At 45.4% G+C, this 6,445-nt stretch overlaps 1 pseudogene; it reads right to left on the reverse strand.

Annotated features, from left to right (window-relative positions):
• Positions 1-1,661: 1,661 nt before the first annotated feature.
• On the reverse strand, positions 1,662-2,199 carry LOC118921489 (mitochondrial inner membrane protease subunit 1-like; annotated as a pseudogene).
• Between the last annotated feature and the right edge of the window lie 4,246 nt (positions 2,200-6,445).

The following is a 6,445-nucleotide window of genomic DNA, read 5'->3' on the forward strand; positions in this document are numbered from 1 at the left end:
CTTTTTTCTCTCTGTGCCTCAGCTTCTTTGTATTCCTCTTCTCTAATTTCTATTCCATTTACCGTCTCTTCTACAACATCTAATCTGCTTTTAAATCCCTCCATTGTATGTTTCATTTCAGATATGGAATTTCTTAATGATTGAATCTCTGACTTAAATTCATTCCTGAGTTCTTGAATATTTTTCTGTACCTCCATAAGCATGTTTATAATTTTTATTTTGAACTCTCTTTCAGAAAGATTGGTGAGTTCGGTTTCATTAGGCCCTTTTTCTGGGGATTGTGAGATTTTGGTCTGAACCATGTTTTTTTGATGTTTCATAATTCTGTGTGGTACCCCCTAGTGCCCAGAAGCTCCAGTTTCTGGTGCTGCTCAGCCCCTAGAGTGAGGTTGGGGGTTGTAGGGGAGTGGAGCTGGTGCCTGGGGGTGAGGAGAGAGCTGTTTCCTGATTCCCATCTGCGGTGCCTGTGTCCAGTGTCAGAGCCAGTGGGCTACGCACACAGGTGTAAGCCTCTGTGCTTGGCGTCTCTAACTGTCGTATGTGGGGCCTCCCTCTGGCTGGCCTGATGCCAGTGTAGTGACTGCCGGTTTGTGAGCCGGTGCTGTCAGGTCAGGAGGAAGGCTCTGCAGGCTGCGTATCACAGTAGGGGGCCTTGGAGGTGAGCAGCCAGACAGGGGGATGAAGCACCTGAAGCTCCCCAATGTTACCAACCTGCTGGGCAGAGCTACTCAGACAACTTTGCCCAGCTCTCCCCTCCCCCACACAGCAAGCACTGTGCAAACCCCGCTCCTTCAGCAGCCCTCTGGCTGCTAGGAAGCCTCTCAGACTACCTGCCTTTCCTCTGTCACAGAGCTGCCGGGTGTGGATCCCCTCCTCCACAGATGGCTGGAATCTCAGTCGCTCAAGCACTCGTGTATCTGAGTTCCCCAATGTCCAGAGCACAGTGTAGGTTTGTGCTCACAAAGCAGACCTGCAGGGCTGGGTGTTCAGCAGTCCCAGGCTTCCACCCCCTCCCCACTCAGTTTTTTTTCCTCCTGCTGGTGAGCTGGGGTTAGGGAAGGGCCTGGATCCCATTGGATTAAGGCTTTTGTATGTTACCTTTTGTGAGATCTGCTGTGTTTGTGAGGTCTGTATGTTGTCTGGTTCAGCCTTCTTTCTTGTTGCTGTTTTAGGGTTAGTTGTATTAATTAACTATATTTTTGTACTATTTGTGGTTTGGGGAGGAGTTCTCCATCTCACCTCTCATGCTGCCATCTTGAATCCTCAGGTCCCCCATAGTCATTTTATTAAAATATTTTAATATAGTTAAAAAAATAGTACCTGCTTTTGTCAAAACTACAAATAATACTTAAGTCTAGAATTCAGAAAGTGTCCCCCTTCTGTCTCACAGAGGTAAGTCCAATTTACCCCTATCCCCACAGTGTCTTCTACAAATACACACATATACACACCCAGACAGTATTTACATAAACAGGATTCCATCATAATACTATTTTGTATATTGCTTTTTGAGTCGATGATGTATTGTAGTTTTCTTTCCATGTCAGTAAATACCAATCTCCCTCACACTTTTTTTTTTGAATAGCGAATAGTTTATTAGTAAGTAGTAGTTTAAGTGGCAACAACAAATTCACTTGAATGGGAGGCAATAATCAAATCAAAAGAATAAATGTTTGCTAATGATTAGAAAATCTGTGGCCATTAAAGCTGTCATGCAGAAATCTGAAATCACTCAGAAGCCAAATCTTGAAGTAGACAAGTCCTCTTATTAGTCCGTATAAAATAGATCCACAGTACCTGGAATCTGTACAGTTCTATGTGTTATCAGCTTCTAACCAAACATGACCAGTTGGCACACAACTGTGGCTATTAAAGAAATCTGATGGACTATTGGTGAAGATTTTGTCTCCTTCCAAACCAATTTCTCTTTTACAGATATTTGATTTTGGATCACTTGGGTTTTTTGCAACCACAATTCACCTCTTTGGATACCATAGAAATGTTGACTAACAGTTTCTGCAAAGACTATACCTGAATTTCTAATTGTAGGCTCCACTAATGGTCTAGAATACATGCAACACCACCAGAGTATTCTAAAGCACAATGAGCTATACAGCCATACTGAATAGTATAGTCAACAAATTGAAAGGTTTTTCCCAGAACACACAAATCATAGTACAATGCAGACCCTGCCACCATTGCTCATGGAGCTGTTCTACAATACATTCAATTTTTAGGGTAGCTGCAAGGCTTCCTGAAAAAAAAAACAAACATTGAATATGTCCCAAAGCACAAATGGGTGATCCATGGTTTTAGGAATCCTCTATACCCCACCCCCTACCCCAAATCCTGAAGACTCTCACCTAGGACTCCAAGGGGACCATTCCCACTGGCACCCACAGAAGTCTGCTCTACCTCACACTTTTAATAGCTACATAGTACTTACTATTGTTTAACCAATATTCTATTTATAGAAATTTAGGTCTTTCCAACTTTTTCCTTATTGAAAACAAGACTGAACTGCTTGCTGTTGGATACATTCCAGGGACAAGAATGGCTGGGGTAAAAGTAGTGCATCTTTTAAACTCTGGTATAAATTCTTAAATTCCTCTACAGAAAGAGATAACTATACCCCCATTAATAGTTTATGAGAGTACTGTGACTTTATCTCTAACACTGGATATTACCAAGCTTTTAAATCTTTGCCAATTTGTTAGGTGGACGATAGCTCCTAATTTTTTAACTTAGTTTTATTATTAGTGAAGTTGACAGCAGTATTTCATATTTTATGAGTCCTTGTATTTCTTTCACTGTCGATTTTATCTGCTGTGTCCTTTGCCCATTTTCTTATGGGGTATATTTATTGATTTATATTTTATTTTATTTTTAGTTTAATAAGAGCTTTTTGAGTATTATGGATAGTATATGTCTTATTAGTCTGTTTGGGTTACCAAAATCCAATAGACTGGGTGACTTCTAAATAACAAAAATTAATTTCTCACGATTCTGGAGGCTAGAAGTGCAAGATGAGAATGTCAGCATGGTCAGGTTCTGCTAAGGTCCCCTTTTGGATTGCAGACTGCCAACTCCTTGCTGCATAATCACATAGTGGAAGAGGATAGGGAACTCTCTGGAAACTCTTTTATAAGGCACTAATCCTCTTCATGAGGGCTCCATCCTTTGACTCAAGAACGAACTTCCAAACGTCCACCTCTAAAACTGCCATCTTTTGGGATTAGGATTTTAATGAATTTCAGGAGACACAAACATTTACACCATTGCAGTAAACCTTTTATATATTGCTTTGCAAGCATTATTTGTTTGTTGTGTTTATAGCTCCTTTTGCATCTATGAGTTTAAAAAGATTTATGTAGTTAATCCTGTCTTTTGCTAAATTGTCTGTCTTTTGCTGTGGTGTTAGGCTATAGTGTCTTCCAAGGAGAGGCCTTCTATACCTCTAGTATATGAAGAAATCTACTTTATTCCAGATACTTTACAGAAAAAAAGTCAAACATTTTTTTTAAAGTAATAATTTATTATTTTATATAACCTTTCCTTTGAGATGTTCTAGGCATTTGTAAGTCTAAATTCCTAGGAATTCATTGACAAAATCCATTTGTTCATTAAGAAATATTTATGACACATTCCTGGATGCTAAGCTTTTTTCTAGGCTTTTAGCATGCAGTGCGAACTTGTCTAGTGGAGGTAAGAATATGAGGGTTAACAGGAAAAAAAATGTAATATATCATTTTTTATAAAATTAATCTCTGTGGACCTCCTTCTGAATTTATATAACATGTGGGCTCATACTTCTCATTATATCATTTATACTCTATTTCTTGGTTAAAATGTAAATGACTTAAGAGCAAGGAATGTAGCTCATTCATCTTTGAATTGCTGGCATGTAGCTAGGTACCTGGCTCATTATAATGGCTCAAGAACTATACTATTAAATAAATAGATTTCCTACTTTATAAGTTGTCTCTTTCTTTCACAAATGAATACTCATAATCCTACCTCCATCTTCCTCCTTCCTCACCCCACCACCTCAGAGTTAAAAAAAAGTACCTTACGTTTGAAGGGCCCCCACCCATAAGATGGCGAACCTCCTGCTTCTCTTCCGGGTCCTCGGTTCCCGCTGGCGCCACCTGAAGCCCAATCACCTCTCTTCCCCCTCCCAATCCCAGCACCTACCCAATAGCCACCAGCCCCGTAGAAGTAACATCACAATCACCTCATGCCCCTTCCTATATAACCCAGCACCTTTCCCTAATAAAGCGGAATTCTCCGGTGAATTGCTGCTGTGTGTCGCTCTTTTCCTTTCATTGGTGCCGAAACCCCGGAGACGGGACACCCCAACTGGGCCCCGTCTTCCCCCCGACACCAGCAGCAGCTTGCCCTCGTCCTCTTTTTCCGGCGCTGGCTCCTCACACTCACCACTCCTCTCTGGCCTTCGGGTAAGTTTTCCCCCAGAGTGGGCCACTCTTCCCTGAGCTATCACAGCGCCATTGACCATGATCATCCGGCAAGGCCCTGACGCTCGGGGATGAGGAGGGAACTCTCCCCGCCTCAGGCCTTCACGGCTGCGGTGGACCCTCAGGCCCCTCCTCCAACAGCCATAAACGAGGTGACTCCTTTGCGGATGAGAACGCTCCCTTCCCTCCACCCCTCCTTCCATTCCTTCCACCAAAAATTCCGTTCCTTCTGCCGAAATTCCTACCACTAGGTTCCTCGTGACTCCGGCACTCTGCCTTCTTAGAGAAGTCTGGGTGACGACCCACTCTTCCTAAGAAATTCCGACTCGTATACGAGTTTCCGCAGACCACCAAGGATCATCGGGGACGCCCTTTGTCTCCTTGCGGTCTGCTCCCAGTCCGAGTATCTCCGTTCATCTTCCCCTGTTTGTCTCCTTCTCTGTCCTTTAGCCATGGGAGCCTCCTCATCGCTCCCTAAAGATTCACCTCTTGAACGCCTGCTCAAGCATCTAACTACCCTCTCCCTGACACCTGATATAAAACCAAAACTTCTCCGCAAATACTCTCCCAAGATTGGCCGACATACCCCCTAGACAATAACAACCAATGGTCCGCAGGGGGAGCTCTTGATCCTAACATCACTCGCGATCTCTTTAACTACTGCCAGCGCCTGAAAAAATGGAAGGAGATTCCCTATATCGAAGCTTTCCGCCTCCTCCTCCCGGCCCCCTCACCGCTGCCGCCTCCTCCTCCCCCCGCCTCCCCCCAAGTTCTCCTAGCCTGCAAGCTGTCTGTCCTGCAGAAGCCTCCTGCCCACTCCCTTCCCCCTCCTCTCCTACAACAGCCCCTCCCCCTTCCTCCACCACTGCGGCTGTCGCTGCCACCTCCACCCCCGCAGAAGCCTCCCATTCACTCCCTTCCCCTTCTTCTCCTACAACAGCCCTTCCCCCTTCCTCCCCCACCATCTCCTCCCCCATCTAACCTCCTCTGCCTTCACCGCCCTCACCTGCCCCTCCCCCACAGATTGAGCCTGAGCCTTTCAGCCCCCCTTTTAACTAAGTACCAGGAGCCTCCTCTGTCTTTGCCCCCATCACTTGTTTCTCCCCCACAGACTGAGCCAGAACCCTTCAGTCCCCCACCGACGTGGGTCTCCACTCTCGAGATATTTTCGCCTGCTGCTTAATAGCAGGTCTGAAAAAGGCAGCTCGTAAAGTAGTCAATTTTCAAAAGCTCCAAGACATAATTCAAAGGAGGGAGGAAGCTCCCTCCGAGTTCTTAGACAGACTCAAACGCTATTACAGTTACCAGCCTGGACCCAGAAAAGCCTGACGGGAGACATGTCCTTATGACATACTTCCTGGCTCAAAGCTACCCCGACATTAAAGCTAAACTCAAAAAGTTAGAACAGGGCCCCGCTACCCACAGACTGAGATCCTAACAGTGGCCTTTAGAGTCTTCCATAACTGGGAGGAGGAGAAAGAACGCTGTAAACAAAAGGCTGATCAGGCCAATTTCCAAATGTTGGCCCAGCTGATAAAACCACAACCTGGGCGCCCCTCTACAAACAAGCCCCCCCCAGGAACTTGTTTCAAGTGCAGAAAAGAGGGACATTGGTCAAGGGCGTGCCCCTCCCCCAGATCTCCTACCACCCCATGCCCCAGATGCCACAAAAAGGGCCACTGGGGGTCTGATTGCCCAACCACCCAAAGGGGAGGCTGGACGAACAACCCCCATCCTAAGCCCGCCATAGTGGGGCTGGCAGAAGAAGATTGACGGGGCCCGGGGGCTTCTCGCCCGACCATTTCCATCACCAAACAGGAGCCCAGGGTTACTTTAATAGTAGACGGTCGCCCATCTCCTTCCTCCTAGATACAGGAGCCACCTTCTCAGTCTTGCGAGAATACTGGGGCCCTACCACGCCTGCCATTACTCCTATAGTCGGGGTAGGAGGTAAACAGATTTTCCCATTA

Source organism: Manis pentadactyla, chromosome 3 (genome assembly GCF_030020395.1).
Source record: "Manis pentadactyla isolate mManPen7 chromosome 3, mManPen7.hap1, whole genome shotgun sequence".
In the NCBI taxonomy this organism is placed as follows: Eukaryota; Metazoa; Chordata; class Mammalia; order Pholidota; family Manidae; genus Manis; species Manis pentadactyla.